Genomic DNA, 20,327 nt, shown 5'->3' with positions numbered 1-20,327 from the left:
ACATATATTAGTAAAGTATGAAGTATATAATATATATATATAAGCAAAGTGGCCTGTTAAAATGTACTGTCATTTCATGCTGGTATGACATTTTGTTTAGAGTAATATTCTTTACACAGTACTGTCATAGTAATGTTGGTGTTTAATGAAAATAAAATTGAAAGTGTCTGCCAATTACCAGCCTGATGCGCTATCATGTGTTGTAGGGACTGGGGCGGGGCGAGTGCAGAAATGAACATGTCTGACATTTTGGTTATCTGTGCTGTTGTCTGCTACAATAATCGACATTAAAACAAAAACAAAAGGAATATCAATGGATCCCTCAAAGACAAGTCTCTGAACTTTCCAAACTTGTGACTGTCCTTGCATATCCATCACTTTATTCATCCCAGAGAGAAGTAACCCAGATGAGGATGGGTTCCCTCTTGAGTCTGGTTCCTCTCAAGGTTTCTTCCTTATGCCATCTCGGGGAGTTTTTCCTTGCCACAGTTGCTCATCAGGGACAAACATACTTACAAAGAACATATTTGTGTTTAATCACCACATTATCTGTGTAAAGCTGCTTTGAGACAATGTTCATTGTTAAAAGCGCTATACAAATAAAAATGAATTGAATTGAATTGAAGTAAATAGATTACAGCAGTATACATTATTATACATATATATAAATATACATATATTAGTAAAGTATGAAGTATATAATATATATATATGAGTGTATCAGTGGTACACAAACCATGTACTTGAGTTAAAGTAGAGATACACTCACTACAATATTTCTCCAGCAAATGTAAATGTGCTTCCTTCAAATTTTCACGAGTAAAAGTACAAAACTATTTGCTCAAAAGGTCCTACATGCGCTGTCCCTCTAATAAACTCATTTTTAATAATGTTCATCCTCGTCACTCCCAACAAAAACCTCAACATCTTCAGCTCTGCTACCTCCAGCTCCACTTCCTGTCTTTTACTCAATGCCACTGTCTCTAAACCAGACAACATCGCAGGTCTCACCACAGTCCTGTAAACTTTCCCTTTCACTCTTGCAGATACTCTTCTATCACAAATCACTCCTGCTATCACTCTTCTCCACCCACTCCACCCTGCCTGCACTCTTATCTTCACTGCACTAACACACTCTCCATTACTTTGCACTGTTGACCCCAGGTACCTGAACTCCTCCACCTTCTCCACCTCTTCTCCCTGCAACCGCACCACTCCACTGCCCTCCCTCTCATTCACACATATGTACTCTGTTTTACTCCAACTGACTTTCATTCCCCATCTCTCCAGCGTGTACCTCCACCTCTCCAGGCTCTTCTCAACCTGCTCCCTACTCTCACCACAAATAACAATATCATCCGCAAACATCATAGTCCAGGGAGACTCCTGTCTGACCTCGTCCGTCAACCTGTCCATCACCACTGCAAATAGGAAAGGGCTCAGAGCCAATCCTTGATGCAGTCCAACCTCCACCTTGAACCAGTCTGTCGTTCCTACTGCACACTTCACTGCTGTCACACTGTCCTCATACATGTCCTGCACCACCCTTACATACTTCTCTGACACACCTGACTTCCTCATACAATACCACAACTCCTCTCTTGGCACCCTGTCGTATTCCTATTTTGCACTTCATCAAAGAAGTAAACAGCAATTGCTGTTTGTAAAGTAAGCATGGAGCCATATGATCATGTTTGAAAACCCATCAATTGTGCTAAGAATACATATTCCATGTGGTTTGAGTTTATTTTGGACCACAAGAACCTGATTTCTGTAAAGACGTTGTCTTAGATGATTTCGGCGCGTCAGGTTAACTCCGCGAGGATCCAGAATTTTAAGCGGGTCTGGATAGCTCTGAGATATCACTAAGCCAGCTTGGATGCGTTTCAAATGCATGACTTTGTATCCATCAAGTATTTCATATTGGTTTAGCTGCTTCTGAAGGAAAAGAGCTACTTCGATAAGGTCAGAATGTGCTTTTCTCCTGAACAGTCCTAAGCACTTTAGATACCTGTGCAGTGCTGACATACTTATGATAATACCATCCCAATTACTCAATGACATTAATATCTCCCAGTGTCTCAACCCAAGTAAGAAATAAAAGCAAATTAAATTTGGCAATGTTGGCAATTGTCCCCGTCTTCCCAGAAGTGATGACCTAACCTAACCTTACCTTTATCATAATCATGAGATCAGGATCTTATAATTATAAGTTAGTAAGTCATAATTGTGAGTCACAGTTATGATATAGTAAGTTATTATTATGGGATCGGGATCTATAATAAGTCATAATTATGAGATAAGTCATAATAAAGGAGATATTAAGTCATAATTATGAGATCCTTTCTGTGATCTTTTCCCCTCTGTGAATGCAATGCGCTTCTGTAAAAATCCCAGTTCCCCCACGAAAAATCGTATTTAAAAAGAGAAAAACATAAAAACAACAAAAAAGAAGAATGCTGAATATTGCAATAAATGGCACAAAACTCTAATGATTTATAGAAAATTAGTTGCTTTTCTAAAAAGGGTTTTTCCTTGGGAACAAGCCTTCGGGGGTTTTAAATGTTAATCAAAAAACTGACTTGATTTGTAATTCACTCAGGAGTATTTTTCCCATTGCTGCCACACTAATGTTACACAACACCACACTGAAACTCACCTGGGTTGGTAACATTTAAAAAAAAGAAACCCCAAGACGTTTGGGAAGAGCTCTGAGCCACAATCTATGCGGAGTAAAATGTGTGAGTACATAAACTCAGGGTTTGAATCTTGCTGAATTTATCTACCTAAATGCTGACAGGTAAATAAATTCAGCAATTCATAGTCTCTGTGTTTAAAAAGTGGGGAAACCTCAACATTGAATAGCGTTCAGGACAAATTTTGATTAAATGTTTCATAAAAAGTTTTTGTTGTTCATGTGTCTTAATCATATTGGATTTGAGGATATGCAACTCCCAACTTTTTTGCTCACACACACAAAAAAAGAGTCTCAATTATTTTTGAATTATGTTTGCAATGTTTAATGTAAGGCTTTTTTTTGCTACCTTGCTTTTCTCATTTATAGTCCTAAAACACAGTCATGGAGCAAAAAATGCTTTTTTCCCCTGCAAGACAGGTATTCAGATGAAACACTGCATTAGAGTTGTGAAACCCAGGTGTACATGTAAAAGATTTTGATGTGGGACTCATATTTCTCTGAAAATTCTGTTTTGTGTTCAACTTTTCTCTCGTACCTTGGATTTCCTCTCACACTCTCTGTTCATCCTACAGAGCAGGCCATCCAGCTTCTCCACTCTGTCCATCAGTTTGGGTCTCACGGTCCACTCTAGCACCTGACACCGCCTGGTTCTGATTCCTCTTCATGGACCCTTGCAGAGAATCCTGAAATTGCACCATTTTAATGTTGTCAGTTATTTTCTTTTATATTCACATTCACACATTTTAGGGACAAACAAAGAATTCATAAATAATATATTATGCAAATAGAAATGTTTTTATGCGAGGTGTTTGAAGCATTGAGTCCATCAGGTCTTGATAAAGTGCCCTGTTCTATCTAAAGGACCATATCGCCTACATCACTAAAGCATGGACAACATTGTGTTGAGGAATTGTATGTAGGAAATTTTAGGAAAGACAACCATACTTGGGATTTATTTGTTTGTTTGTTTATTCTGCTTCTGATGAATGTAAGTTGATGGAAATATTTGTGCTGCTTTAATAAAGAACATTTGAAGAATAGAAGCTCACAGTGAAATCAATGCATTTGGAAACACCTAGTCTTTTATGCTTCTTGAGACACATGCATGTTCCTTTTCTTTCTATGCAGCAAACTAGTTAAAAGGCCAAAACACAGAAGAATTGGAAAGTGTAAGACTGCAAAAATGTTCTGTGGACAGATGAGTCTGCATTTGACTTATTTTGTCTGGAAGAGAAAAACTTCTGCAAGATGATGAACAGGAGGGAAGATGTTAGCATACTGTCTCACCCCTACAGTCAAACATGCAGGTGGAAATGTAATGGAGCAGGGAAGGTTGGAGACTTGTTCTGGCTAAAGAAATACTGAAACAAAAAGATGGCTTCCATTCGATACTACATTTCCATCGGCACTGCAAATAATTGGAACTGATTTCACCACGTAACAAGACACGCGTTTACATGTACACTTTTTTGTCATTCCGATTAAGAGATTTGGTGGACTGTTCACATGAGACGTTATCTAATCTGATGCAGTATGGTGTTTACATGTGCTGGCGCTTTCAACAGAATGACTGTGACATGCGCACATTAGCCTATGTCCATTGGTTTGTGTGGACTGGTAGAGGGATTTCTGGCCCCAGAAGAAGAGACCGTCAAAAAATCCTATTTCACTAATTACCGTAATTTCCATATATAAGCCGCTTTTACAAATATTTTTATTTTTAACATGAATAAAGCCGCACCTGTCTATAAGCCGCAGGTGTCTACACTAATGAACTTTATACAGGCTATAACGAAAGCCACGTTACACACGGTGTAACATGTGAAATATGTTGCGCTTCCTTTAGGAACATAGCGGTATTTTGGGAATAGCATGCCACTGCAATTTTCCAGAATAACTGCGTGTGTTCAAGATGAGGATTATGTCCTTATTATTTTCTGATGCTTAGTTCTAAGTTTCTTTGACTAACCCGTAACGCTGTTGCCAAGAAAAATAAAAAAGCACAAGTTTTGGAACCCTGTCTGTGCTTATATGATTTCTGTTGCTACTGGAGTTAGCGAGCTCTCCCTTCACCCAGACTCAACACGTTACAACGGCTTGTATCTAAACAGTAGCCGACCAAGTAAGTTATTGTTCACTGTCTTCCTCCTTCCTTTCACAACTATTTCTCTCGGGAGTTTATCTTTTGGCATCGGGAGAAAAAAAAACGTTTTTTTGCAGCTCAGAACACAGGTGAGGTGCTTTTTTCCGTTCGGAAATTTAATTGGTCTAATGTTATGGGGTTCAGTTTTTTTGGCTTGAAGCTTGTGAAACCGGGAATCGTTGTTTAAGCCGCGGGGTTCAAAACATGGGAAAAAAGTAGCGGCTTATAGTCCGAAAAATACGGTATGTGTGTTGCGGTTGTTTTATACAAACTTGGCAGCTATGCGGAATACTGTGTTGTGTCAAATCAATTTGGTGTTCACAAGAGCAGAGTAAACAGCTTTGTGTACATCTTTTGCAAGTAATCGGTTTAAAGTGTTTACATGACATGATTTTTATTTTGTTTGGTTTCTAGAAAGGTTTATCCCAGCCATCTCAAACCGATTACAATTTTATTCAGTTTCGGCATTTTTATTCCGATTGAGGTGTTTATATGGATCATTTTCATTCGGATTGGACTTTTAAAAGCTCCATTTAAACACACCTAATGACAATAAAAATGTCCAAGCTCTGTAAGTGCCATACAACCTCTGTCATTAAGAACTATCTTCAGCATAGAAATAATAGCTTTAGCCTCCACAGAGCCCTGATCTCAACAACACTGAGTCTGTCTTGGATTACATCAAGAGACAGAAAGATTTAGGGCAGCCTATATCCACAGAAGATCTGTGGTTCTTTCTACAAGATGTTTGGAACAACTGACCTACTGAGTTCCTACAAAATCTGTAAAGTGTTCCTACATCGATGTTCACACCAAATATTGATTTGATTCGGCTTTGTCTTCTGTTCATTTACTTTCCATTTTTTTACTTAACAAAGCATTCTTACTTTACAGCATTTTCTTCACATATTTGAATATACTTGATGTACCGGTAAAACATACTGATAGAATATAGACTAATATAGAACTAGACACCACACACTGTGACAGCCCAGCTCAGCTCATTTCCTATCCAAACACAGTATACTGTATGAATCCAGGAGTGCTGTCAGAACCTACTTACAGACCTAACAGCCTTCTATGAGCATTTCAATCCTGTCCAGAATCAGGCCACTCCACAAACACTGCTTTGGGGAGTACCTGTTTGAAGTTATGAGTTAGGCAGCATGCAAGGAATTAAAAATGTGGACAAAAGGTGGAAAAGACAAGAACGTACGTCAAATCAGGGCAGACACAATGTACCACAACTGGAACCATTTCACCTGTGGGAATATTCTGAGAAACCATGGCATCCTGTTTATGTTGATTTTGCAGGCCCAGGTGAGAACAAAATGCTGTTGGTTATTAGTGATGGAAACCAAGGAGTGGCACTCATACTATACTAGTTAGGAGCTACGCTTCTTTCTTTTGGGCAGAATAGTCCCCAAGGGTAAACTAGTGTGAGGTCGTCTATTTTCATTCCCAAGAAATGAGTTGTGTTAATACACATAAGAAATTCAACAAACACTGAATTTTCTAAGATAAAAAAAAGAAAGTCTATTTAAAAGAATATTGAAGGGAAACTGAATGTTAAAATAGGACTGCAAATAATATTGTTATTTTCTCATGTTTGTGTTATACCTCAGAATGTAAGAGGGCAGGAAATGGTGTGTATTTTTTGGCGATGTTATTTGACTACATCTCCCACAACACACAGTATCACGTGCCTTTTTCTGTTAGTGTTCCAGTGTTGAGTACATACAAAAACCGAGTGTCCCATCACATGACCGCGTGTGTCGTAATTGCATGTCCCAAAGACAAAATATGAACAGATCACTGATCACCACTAATTCTGCATTACAGTCATCTCTATTTCTCTATTAGGGCTGTCGAAATGAACGTGTTGATTTGCACACATCCAGCAATTAAAACCATCCGTGTGGAAACATAGCGAAAATTCTGATTGGTGTCCTGGTGATTTACGTAATTTAAAACACCATAAAACTTTTTTTTACAAGAATATTTTCTATTCATGCTCTAGTTTTGCATTCACTAATAATAAATGTACATTTGCATGAAGCATCAATATTTGTCTATGGCAATGTTGAATAGATTATTAAAAGTATTCATTTTAAGTACATTTAAAAGAGATAAAAATGTGTGATTAAGTTGCGATTAGTAGTGAGCTAACTCATGACAATCATGCAATAAAATATTTTAATCGATTGACATCCCTAATGTGTATATATATATATATATATATATATATATATATATATATATATATATATATATATATATATATATATGTCATCAGTATGTGAACTTAGAGAAACGGAATCAGTATAATCGAGGGGTAACACTCTAGATTTATCTCTCATCGTGCTTAGCTGTGTATCCTCCTCTTGTTCACGCAAACGCTGTGTAGAGTATTTCACCTTATAGTCTTTAAGGTGGGATGGGGGCTGAGTTCTGTGTCGTAGGAGCTGATAAATGTTAGGAGGTTTTTCCTATCCGAAAGCGATCAGTCAAATAAGACCTGAGCCAAGAGAGAGCTGTTCCCTATATTCCAACAACGTTCTCAAGTCTAGCAAGCAGTATTGTGTGATCAATGGTGTCAAAAGCTGCACTAAGGTCGAGCAAAACAAGTAAAGAGACAAAACCCTGATCATATCAACCAAGTTACAAAAATAGCTTTCTTTAACCTTAGAAATATTTCTAAGATAAGAAACATGTTATCTATATAAAAGAGAAGCTCGTCCATGCGTTCATGACCTCCAGAATAGACTATTGTAATGCATTACTAGGTGGATGTCCTGCATCATTAATAAACAAGCTTCAGTTAGTTCAGAATGCGGCAGCAAGAGTCTTACAAAGTCAAGAAACTATGATCATATAACCCCAATCTTATCATCCCTGCACTGGCTTCCTGTTAAGTTTCGAATAGATTACAAACTACTACTTCTTACTTATAAAGCCCTAAATGGTTTGGCTCCCATGGACCTTTCCAGTCTTTTAACATGCTACAATCCATCACGCTTCCTGAGATCTCAAAGCTCTGGACTTCTAGTAGTTCCTATAATAGCAAAGTCTACTAAGGGCGGTAGATCATTCTCACATTTAGCTCTTAAACTTTGGAACAGTCTTCCTGACAGTGTTCGGGGCTCAGACACACTCACCCAGTTTAAGAATAGATTAAAACTTGTCTTTTTAGCAAAGCCTACACATAACATACGTCTCACATCATAACCTTGTGCTCCAGAACATATGATCACATGCACATTATCAACTTGTGCTGTTAATATCATGATTAGCTATGCTAATTTCTCTCCACTGCTTCTCTTTCTCTCCCCATCCCTTCCCTTACATTTCTTATAAGCTAGGGTCTAGCTACAGAAAAGTGCACTAAATGATTGGCTAGCTGCGATAATGCAGCTTTTTACATTCTCTGTTACGTTTGAGTAGTCGAAGCCACATGCACCCGCCAATTTGCCATTCAGATGGCTAACTTTGGCCTGACAATAGTTAACATACTGTAAGCCGAGGCAAGCTAATCGTGGTGTAACATAGATAATAATCAAATCAACTGAAGTCCTTTCAGATTCATGTTTTGTCATGCGCCTGACAAATAGAGAGAGCATATCTTTTCTAGTCTGAGCTCGAGTACAAAAATGTTAAAGCCTAATTAGTTCTATGCTAGTTGCGAGCAGGGCATTTTCAGTTCACTTATTTCACTGGAGCGAATAACTAGAGCTAGCCCGATTTGGCTTTTAAAAAAAATAACAGTTCAGCAGTAAAACCAATAAAATAAAAATTTAGTCTGGAGCCATTGGAAAATTATGAACAACCAGCACTTCATAATAATACTGCTATGTAGACTACATGATGCGTATCTATTTATTAGTTTATTATAGTGTAAACTGAAATATTATACTGTGTTTTACAGAGAAGGCATGAGACACATCTGGAGGAATACTGTCAAATAACAGCCTGCAAGAGGCCATCAGAAGGTGGAACAGGTTTCAAGGTGAAACAACTGAAGCTGCTGGAGACCAAGCAGGTGTCTCAGAAGATGGTTGATCGGGCTATCCTCCGCTTCATCGTTCAAGGTCTCCAGTCCTTCTCCCTTGTTGAGAAACCATCCTTCCAAGACCTTATTGTAGAATTACAACCGAGTAGTGCCGTCATGTCCCGCAAAACTGTGCGGCGCAAGATTGATTCAGCTACATCTAAAATGAAAGAATGTCTCAAAAGCGAAATGAAAAAGGTACCATACATTGCCACCACTACTGATTGTTGGACGGCCAGGAGTAGGAGCTTTATAGGTGTAACAGCCCACTGGCTCGATCCTTGCAGTTTTGAACGCCGTTCAGCTGCCCTTGCTTGCCGTCAACTAAGAGGCTCCCACACATTCGATGCCTTGGCAGCTGTTTTGACCGACATTCATGCGGAGTATGAAATAAGTCTAAAGGTTGTTAGAACTACAACAGACAACGGGATGAATTTCGTCAAAGCGTTCCATGTCTTTGGTCAGCAGGACGAAAATAACAACGAAGAGTTAGTTGCAGAAGGCACAATCGAAAAAGAAGTAGGAGAAGATTGTGATGCATCTGATGGTGAAGAGGAGGTGGAATTCATGGATGTGGAAGCCATTCTGGAGGAAGATGATGGGCCTCAGTATCAGCTGCTGAAACATCATCGGTGTGCATGCCATTTACTAAATTTGGTTTCCACAGTCGATGTTGATCGGGCTAAAAAGACAGAAGCTTACAAGAAATTGTCCAGATCAGCCTTTTCTAAATGTCAGGCACTCTGGAATAAGGCATCAAGGTCTCCTCAAAATGCAGAGCTTATAGAGGAACACTGTAAGCTTCACTTGGTACAGCCTAATTCAACTCGATGGAACTCCTCTTTCATGGCCGTGGAACGTGTGGTCAGAATCATTAGAGACCAAGGAGAGGGGTCTGTGAGAACGGTCTGTGCTGAACAGCACCATGCAGGACAGACGAGCCCTCCAGAGGGTGGTGCGTTCAGCTGAACGTACCATCCACACCGAGCTCCCTGACCTGCAGGACATCTACAGCATGCGGTGCAGGACCAGAGCCAGGAAAATCGTGAAGGACCTCAGCCATCCCAATAATGGACTCTTTTCTCTGTTGCGTTTGGGGAAACGCTTCCAATCCCTGAAGGCGAACACAGAGAGAATGAGGAGGAGCTTCTTCCCGCAGGCCATTCGGTGTTTAAACCAGGAAACACCCAGGATCTAAAAACTGGCCCACTCTTTCCATCATCACCCTTTTTTTCCCCTGCACAATCACACTTTTCGTGCTACGGCACATTATACACTGGACTTGCACAGCACAGTGCACTTTACTTTTCATATTTTCTTTTTCTTTTTCATATTTATTTATTTCATATTTCTTATATTCTTTTTTATACCACACCATTCCGCACAAGGACACTTTACACCACACCTTACTGCACACGGACACTTATGGACAATCAAAAACATGCCTAACTTGTTTAATGTTTACTGTTGTTTACTGGTTAACTGCACACTGCCATAAACATTTTTCTGTGTATGTGTATATATAAGTATATATGTATATGTATGTATATATACATATATATTTATATATCTTGATATCTTTATCTATCTGCCTTTTCTTATTATATTTTTCTTTAAATTTTGTTATTATATTTATATTTTTATTCCCCTTTTTTACCCAATTTTATTCCCTCATGCCGGACCGTCGTTAAAAGCATTTCACTGCATGTCGTACCCTGTATGTATGTGTATGTGACAAATAAAATTTGATTTGATTTGATTTTATGTCATTACATAGACTCTGAATGGCAGATGAAGTGCGCGGTCCTGCTTACAGAGAGTTTGTCTGATAAACACACTGCTGACAAGCTGGCCGAAAAGTTAAATGAGGCCGTAGCTTCATGGGACATCACAGGAAAAATAGTAGCATGTGTTCACGACAACGCAAAAAATATCGTGGCAGCAAACGATCAGACTCGTGTCAGCTGGGATTCCGTGCCGTGCTTTGCCCACACATTACAACTCGCCGTAAATTATGGCTTCAACATATACATAAACAGGGTCATCGCAGCTGCTGGAAGACTTGTTCAGCACTTCAATCACAGTACTGTAGCTACCAGAGCACTCCATGACAAACAGGCACAGTTGAAACTTCCACCGCATCGCCTGATACAGTCCTGCAAGACAAGGTGGAACTCGGTCAGTGACATGTTTGCCCGGCTCGTGGAACAAAGGTGGGCAGTGACTGCCGTACTGTCTGACCGCACTGTCACCAAACTGGCGGACGCCAGAATTCTTGAGCTCAAAGATGAATACTGGCAGCTGATGGAGGACGTGGCACCTGTGTTGACAGCGTTAAAGTGTGCCACGACTGTAATGTCTACCGAATCTGATGTGTCCATCTCAAATATATATATCCCATCACTTACGGCCTCTTACATTCACATCTTAAGAGAAACGAAGAGGACAGTGCTCGGGTTTTGGAGTTCAAAGCAAAAGTGCATGCCTCATTGGCGCAACGAATGCAGGTAAGAGAGACGTTTTGAGACCTGGATTGAGAATTATCCATTCTATACAAAATAATGTCATAGGCGTTGCGCCACCTAATCGCTTAAATTCGTTACTTTAGGTTCAATCTAGTGCACTCCTACCAAAGCCATCGATGATAGCGACGATGCTGGATGCCAGACACAAACATCTAGGTTTTCTTTTTGAACAAAAACCAGTGATGTGCACTTCAGGTAGTTATGTTGTGCTGTATCCTTTTTGTGCACACGAAGTTTGTATAATTGCGTTCAAGTTAACATTCATATTAATGCTGTAGGCTACATAAAACTGTTAATAAATTAAAATGTGTTCTTTTAAATGTTTAAAGCTAAAAGTGTTGCACAGTTAACACATTAAATGTGCTTGAATATAGAAATGAAGACGATTTCTGACATTTCTGAATACGTTTAAAAAGTTCCAAAATTGATGCAACAAACTTTTTTTTTTTTTTAAGGAAAGTGTTTCAGAGTTACACAAATGTCTAGGCATTTTAAATTAATAAAAAAAAAAAATAGATGTTTCACGTTGAATGCATCAAATGTTTATTTTTTATAATGTTTAAACCAAAGAGTGTTTATTGCTTTAAATGTTATGTTACTCCATAAATGTGGTAAAATATTAAATAAATAAAACTCCACATTAATGTCGCAAAGTTCACGGAATGACATGGGTTGTTTTACATATTTTTTAAAACGAAAGTGTTGAAACGTTCACACAATAAATGTGATGGAATGGGGAAATTTAATTATTTGAATGCATCAAATGTCTTTAAAGTGTAAATGGGCACAAAATAAATATGTTGGAACTGTGTTTTAGAAGTAACATTACAAACTGTCAAATGTTTTTTTTTTTTTTTTTTTCGGAAAATGACAGCAAAAAAAAGTTTTATTTGAAAAAGAAACCAGTCTGTTTTGCCATTCAATTAACATTAGAGGAAAAGAAAATTAATACCAGATCGTTAATTTTTCGAAATAGATTAGCATATAATTTAACTTAACTGGTACATTTAGCTCATGAGCAAGTAATAAATAAGTATTAAAATGTTATCCATGTGAGGTAAGTAAATCTAGAAGACCGCTCAATTGGCTTAATAACTAATGGCATATAGGCCTTTAACACGTAATGGGCATTCACGAGTAGATGGGCTTTTTCGCATTTTCCGGATTTTCCTCGATATGCACAATATCCTATGCACATTTGGAAAGAAAATAACACCGTAAGAAAAACTTGCTGACATGGACGCACGCTCGCTACGATTTCCGCTCTATGGAAGTGCGCTCCACTCAGTCGCTAACCGCCCGAGCAAGCGCTCCGTTAATATTCCGCTGACGCTCGCCGTAAACCAGTTCCAGCTCCGACATAAAGTTTTTCTAGTAGGCCTAATTGTTTACTGTTTGTACCAAAATTCTTTTATAATTGTCTAAAATTATGCATGCTGATAAATAGCAATTATTATGTTTCCAAACAAATTTTTTTAATTCTTCTTAATTGTATTAATTGTATTCATTAAAATGTATTAAATATATTAATCTATCCTTAGCAAACATTCCTAAAATGCAAAAACTGAAAAAGTGTATTTGATTTTCATTCACTTTATTTCCGTGAAAATAGCTGCCGTTGTTGTTCAATAGAATATTCAAAATAGGCTCATTAAAACAAACGCACACACTCACACGGGATTAAATGTGCGTAGATCTTTACAAAATACACATGGATTATCAAGCATGTGAAAAGCACACACAAGATAAAATGCACTTAGAATGCTTGGATTATGAACTGGGTTGAGCGAGCGGAGTGGAATCTTCAGAAAGGCGCTCTGCGCTCTTAAGGAAATATTACCACTCCGCTTCGCTCAGCTCATATGCCAGAGTACATCTGAGACTGCGTTATATTAGTCATTGTATTTGAATTAAATAATTATATGAAATGATCAATCGATTCATTTTATAATCCTACTAGCCTTTTATTTACAGTAAAAACCCTTTCCTTTGTGGGAGGACGCTTGCGTTTTTAGTGTCATTGCACAACAATTCATGCGATAACTACTGTAGACGCATCTTGCAGTATGAAGGTTAACGATTAATCGATTAATTGATCGTTAATTTAAACGACGATCGATCATGAGAATTTGTCGAAATTGACATCCCTATTACACATTAATGTAAGATGAGCATTTGCTTTGATGTTCTTGAGTAAGCGGTTGGTTTTACACAGTCAGGTTCAAATGTGCGTGCAAAAAATCCATTAAAACTCACATGAACACATGAGTCTGTGGGCTATGTGTGCAGTGCTATATTATATTCATAATGTATTAATTTTATATCAATATATATTATTATCATTCATAAATAGATTTTTATTACATTTAGCACATTTTCAGAATTGAGCAGTTGTTTTATTCTTGTAATAAAGTTCAGTACTAATTTACATGAAGCGTTTTGTTTGTTTTTTTAATCCAGTTTTCATTTAAAAAAAAATAATCAGCTGATTAATCGGTTATTGGCAAGTACGATCCAACTTAGCTATCGGTGTCTGTAAAATCCACTCTCGATCGATCTATATGCTGTGCTGTGGCATGCTGAGGAAATCTCTTCCTTACTTTTTTGAAGGGCATTTTTATTTGATAAATGGGATTTATGTGCCTTTTTCTGTTTGCTAAGAGGAATTTGTAAACTGCAGTACGAAAGATCAGCAGTAATAAAATAAAACATTTTCAACATCTTTTCATATGCTGTTTTGCACCAAACTATAATGTAGTATTGAATTGCATTTGAATTGCTTTGAAACTCAAAAACACAGTCAATGCACATATTATAAACCTGCATATAAAGATCTCTATATACATACAAACTGTGTAAAGCCCATCTTTTTAATTTCTAACTTTTTTCTCTTTCACCATTGTCCTCAGATAACTAGGTTTTTTCCAATTTAATACAATAATCGTGGCAGAACCCTTCCATCTCTATGTTTTAAAGTAGCGTGAATGACATTCATAATACAGGCTTTAGCCTGTTCATGACCTTCTAACACTGAAGCCATGTCAAACCCTGACCATCAACACTGACACATTTATTACTTTTGACAAATCGCCAAAACTTTCAGAAGTTGGAAACAAAGTACATTGTACTCATTCATGCTTCAAATACGCTTATTCCAATCACACATTAACAACCTCCGTCATTAAAAACTATCTTCATCATAGAGAACAACAAAATCCTGGAAGTAATAGTTTTATTCTCCACACAGCCCTGATCTTAACATCATGGAGTCTGTCTGGGATTACATGAAGAGAGAAGGATTTAAGGCAGACTACATCCACAGAAGATCTGTGATTCATTCTCCAAGATGTTCAGAACAACTGACCTGTCGAGTTCCTTCAAAAACTGTGCAAGTGTAAATACAACTGTAGCAGTCCAAATACAATGTATGTATTAATCCAGGAGCGCTGTCAGCATCTATTTCCAGACAGCCTTCTCTGAGCATTTAAATACAGACCAAAATCTAATCACTTCAGAAGCACTGCTTTGGGGAGTACCTGATGACCGGGTGTGTTGTGTTCCGGTCTCCTCTCCCCGGCGCCACATCTGCTAATTAAAATGCCAAATATGCCGTTTCCCGCAAGTAGGACTGCACACGCTAGTGCAGCGCCCACCATGCGGACGGTTTGATGAAAGTCAGGGTCTATTTCCAACCGAACAGTGAAACTAAAGTTGATCGGCATTTTTAGAGGTGTCTTTTTTAATAACAAATAGTTTCTGACTAAAAAATTTCTTCTAAAAGTTGCTAAGCAACGCCGTCACATCATCGTGCGATGACGTCATTTCGTAATCGAAATGGAAAACTGTGTCTTTATGTAACAGAATGTATACAAAAAACACAATGAGTTTTCTCAAATTGTCTGGTCATCTCAGCAAAAATATTATTAGAAATATTGTTTGCATGTGTTATGTTTAAAAATAGATTAAATAAAAAAAGGGGCATATGACAAACTACATATTATTCTAAAGGTCTAAACATCAAGCATCGATTTAAGATGCATCCACCTTCAATGGAATGAATTTGTGTAGGCAAAACACATCAACAAAATGAACTACATACCTGTTTGTATTAACGAGTCACAAACGCGTCCCCTGCTGCAAATCCAGGTTTATTTCGAAAGATAAGGTCCACTGAAAGCACTTTTAGTCCAATACATCTATAAAGATGCAATATGGATGGTTTTTCATTCGTTTACAACAAAGTACTTTGTGGAGAAGCATCGTTTCTATTCTTTAGTTAATAATTAACTCACTCAAAACATAAAAGGAAGCATGGTTTTATAGCATTTAGAGTTACAAACACAATGAGAGCCACTAAAAATAATTGGTTAAAGATTGGTGGAATCTTGTCCAAGCAACCGAACCCTGTAGGTGTGGTGATGTGGTGTTTTCACCACCTATCATTTCAAACTTGCTATTTTCCAGCCAGTAGTATTATGGGAACAACATGATTGATGGCAAATGAACGAATTCTAACGATATATGGGAGGATTTTATTCCTCATGTGGGCAAGTTCTTTGTTTTATTACTCTTTAGAAGCTCTTATTGGTAAAAGAGCGCATCATGTGCACTGTGACAACCTGGCAGGAAGTGGAATGCAGCTCTCGGCTTTAACAATAAAGAGGTGAGGTGAAAATGTATATATATATATATATATATATATATATATATATATATATATATGTGTGTGTGTGTGTGTGTGTGTGTGTGTGTGTGTGTGTGTGTGTGTGTGTGTGTTCGTTTATATATTGTAATGCATGGCATTTTATTAGGTAATACAACTTTTAGGTATTAAAAAGTTGCTACAAGTGCTACATTTCTTTTAATACCACACTGATATTGCGCTAGACTCTTGAGTTCCACAACTGAATTTTATGCAGTCTATTTTCTTATTAACTAGTGAAATTAACAATTTATAACAATTAAACAACAAATAAAGCGGCGTATTGGTAGTCATTATGCTACCTCAATGAACAACAATTATACATGTTAATAACAATGTAAGGTGTATGATACCACAGATTTAAAATACACTGTATAGGAAGAAATACAAAACCAAAAAACAGAACACAATTGACTTCTTTATATCACCGTCCAGATCATTTTTAGTAAATATATAATGAAATGTCAATATAATTTCACCTTCTTTGAGAAATCTGTAGGCGAGGGCATGTGCTTTATGAGAGTCTCCTCTCTTTTGACACAATCCCACATAAACCCTACAGAGAGACTGCAGGAGTTCATGTCCCATAGACTCTTTCTTCGCCTTGCTCTTCTCCAAAACCGCTTTCAGAAACGTCTCTGCCAACAACTAAATGAGACGAAAGAAAAAAGTTCAACCAACATCCAACTAAAGCAAACATGTATTCAAGTCATGTATTTAAAACAAATATTAGGGAGTTAAGACTTGGGGTCCCTGGTGGTCTAGTGGTTAGGATGCGGCGCGCTCACCGCTGCGACCCGGGTTGCACTTTCAGTGCAAGTCCCAAGCCCGGGTAAATTGTGGAGGGTTGTGTTAGGAAGGGCATCCAGCGTAAAAACAGTGGCAACCCCTAACGGGAGAAGCCGAAAGAAAGTTTAATAACAAGGTAATATGTATCAGTAAATGCACAATTATATCGGACAGTTGTACCTGGCATTTTAGCTTCAATGTGAGTCTGTTGCTAGGCACCTCTGAGGATGGTGGTTCTGCTTGGCTGGTGAGCTGTTCAGTGTTTATTCTGCCACTTTTCCGCAAGGTTTTGAGATTGTCTGGGAGCCTTGCTTGCAGCTCCTCGCTTAGAGCTACAACATAGGTGAATTTTAGTAACTAGCACAACACTGTATATATATATACAGTGTTGTGCTAGTTACTAAAAAATAGTAACTAGTTACAGTTACTCGTTACTTTATTAAAAAAGTAACTCAATTACTTTGTTGATTATTTACACCAAAAAAGTAATGCGTTACTGTTAAAAGTAAGTTTTTAGTTTTTTTTAAGAACGTTCTTTAATGTTCCCATTAATGCCCTTGTATGCGTTATGGTCTACAAACACAAAACTGAATCAACACAATGTAATTTTTAAACACTATTTTATTTAAGTCAGACCAGCACAAACTGAATATATCACAAGGATTTCTGAAATAAATAACAAAACAAACTGAATAATATATTCACAATCAAAAACTAAAGAGGCTTCTGCTGTTGTGTTGAGCTCTTAAACATGTTCCTTTCACAGCTGAAGTATGAAAACTATCAACAATGTACAACATAACACCAGGTTAGCTTCTAGCTTCTAGCTTCCTCGAGGCGTGGAGGAAGCGAGTTTCTGGAGGAGCTTCGACAGATTGGAGTTGCTGTTTATCGCAGTAGATACGACCTTCGAACCAGAAAGACACAGTTTACATTTGACTAAAAAGTTTTTGTCTATATGCTCAACTAAAGTGAAATAATGAGCATATTTCCACTTTGAGAAACTCGTCTTGCTCTCGCCTCGACTCGCCGTTACTGCCGCACAGACCTGAATAAACAGAGAGACGGCCACAGTGCGTCTTTTTCGTGTTTACAGTGGTTCATCCACCAATCCTACAATGCGTCGCTTCTGTAAACAGGTTAAACTGTAGTCTACACTTCAGTCCAAATTAATTCATTTATAAAAGTAACAGACAACGCACCATACGGTAACGGAGTTACTTTATTTAAAAAGTAACGCGTTACTTAGTTACTGTCAAAAGTTACGTGTTACCGGTAACGCGTTACTGCCCAACACACATATATATATATATATATATATATACAGTGGAACCCGGTTATGTACGAGATAAACGAAAATCAAAATGGCGGCAATATATTAACGTGCTTGAAATTTCTTTATGTACATGATGTGCGTTAATAAATGAGAATGTGCATGCACGTGTTTTTAAAGGGTTTTTTTACACAACAGCGTTGCCGCGATTTGTTTGATGAAGGCATGCTATAAAAATACATACAGTACATGTTTATCTGTCAGGAATCCACCTGCCACGCCCCCTTCGGCCCCCTTCAGCGTGTCAGGTGCTTTCTCGGCCGCTTTCTCTAAAGCTCCGCTTCAATCGCGCACATATTGTGCTCGTTTATCATCATCACCAGCTCCTTTTTAAACTTTCACACTCTCACTGTCCGTTATTGTTGGTATATGTTGGTTCACGGCGGTCGTTGTTATCGCTCATGCGTATCCCGGTACGTGCCTTCCCACCGGCACTCTCTCAACGGCTGCGCTTTTCTTCCCAAAGCGCATCGCGGATCCCCCCCGATCCTGCCGGTGTTCATTCTATAGCCCTATTCGGACGGGACTAGTTTTACAGGGGGTCATTAGAGAAATTTCTGCTTCACAGAGGTACTTTGTGATTTTAATCCCGCCCGAATCTGCCATGTCTGTCTTTCTCTCACAAGACCTCTGTAAAAATTCCAGAGCAAATTACCTACTGTTTTTCAGCAAACTCGGCACTCCTCTGTGAAATCTAATCCCGTCCGAATGCGAATGTCTGTGATTTACTTGTGTGTTTTAGTCAACGTGAACTGCTGTACTAACCCTAGCGTGCCGGTATTCAAATTTCTGCTTTCTGCACACCAATAATGGATGTAGAGGTCTTGTGCCACGCCCACATGTAAAACACAGACACTCCTACCTCCGCAATAAACACGGAGATGTTAGTCCCGTCCGAATCCATACATGAAAAAAATTATAACTCAAACGTCGTTTGTAAAACTAGTCCCGTCCGAATAGTGCTTATGATTTTGCTGCTCATCCCACGTTCCACGCCGCCAATCGCGGCTTTCTCCTCCCGTTCATCGCATAACATTTAACCACAAAAGGCATATGTGCACTAACTAACAGCAGAGATTTACCAGTATACAATACAACACCTGTAGCAGCTGTAAGACTTGATTATTCCGCCACTTCCGCGAGTGCACCGAGATAACCGACGTTAAATGGCAAATTTTTCCCCCCTTGTGCTCAAGATATTAGGGTTCGGCGACATAAAAAAAGTCATAACCGATAAAAAATGCTTAGACAAAGTGAGAATTTGGCGGTTCCACTTCAAAAACGTCGACTTAATAGGGTTGTCGAGGTAACCGAGAGCAAGATAACTGGGTTCCACTGTGTATATATATATATATATATATATATATATATATATATATATATATATAATATTATAATATTATAATACTGTATATATGTGTCTGTGTATATATATATTAACATTTTTATTTGCGGCGTGTAGCAGACACCGTTATCTAGAGTGATGTACAAAAGTTCTCTAGCAATGAATAAATCTACACTGGTACACAAGATTACAAGCTTAATATAAATATAACTCTTAAATCCTACAAAGCAAACTAGGAAAGTGCCAATTTGAGTGTTTGAGGAAGAGGTAGGTTTTTAATATTTACAGATCAGGAACTCCACAGACATCTAGGGGAAGTTCATTCCATCAGTGCCAGAACAGAGAAGAGCCTTGAAGTGTATATATATATGTGTGTGTGTGCGTGTGCGTGTGCTTGTGCTTGTGCTTGTGCGTGTGTGTATATAAGTGTGTATTTAAATCTGATTGATCACATGATTGTCCTGAGTTAACTTGTGATTAATCGCAACACATGATTTTTTTTCTGTTTTAAATGTACCTTAAATGAATACTTTGAAGTCTTTAATACTTTAATCAACATGCCCATGGACAAATACAGATGCTTTTTGCAAGTGTATGTTTATTATTAGTTAAACCATAGATCTACATAGATTATGAAGTCAAAATATTGTTGTAAATGTTTTAAAATATTTATTTTGTTTTAATTTATGGAAATCATCAGATCACCTACCAGAATGGATGGTTGTAATTGCCGGATGTGTGCAA

General features: G+C 37.9%; 1 long non-coding RNA gene across 2 annotated transcripts; it reads right to left on the bottom strand.

Moving 5' to 3' along the window:
* Positions 1-3,004: 3,004 nt before the first annotated feature.
* LOC124380558 lies at positions 3,005-15,792 on the bottom strand. Of its 2 annotated transcripts, none has more exons than XR_006924698.1 (3): positions 15,514-15,792; positions 3,234-3,381; positions 3,005-3,104 (listed from the first exon to the last, which is right to left on the bottom strand). It is a non-coding gene; the product is annotated as an uncharacterized LOC124380558 (long non-coding RNA). The 2 variants fall into 2 exon arrangements; XR_006924699.1 differs by lacking the exon at positions 15,514-15,792 and adding an exon at positions 14,951-15,124.
* Positions 15,793-20,327: the final 4,535 nt, after the last annotated feature.

Source organism: Silurus meridionalis, chromosome 3 (genome assembly GCF_014805685.1).
Source record: "Silurus meridionalis isolate SWU-2019-XX chromosome 3, ASM1480568v1, whole genome shotgun sequence".
Lineage (NCBI taxonomy): Eukaryota > Metazoa > Chordata > Actinopteri > Siluriformes > Siluridae > Silurus > Silurus meridionalis.
This window is presented reverse-complemented; position numbering and strand designations above follow the sequence as displayed.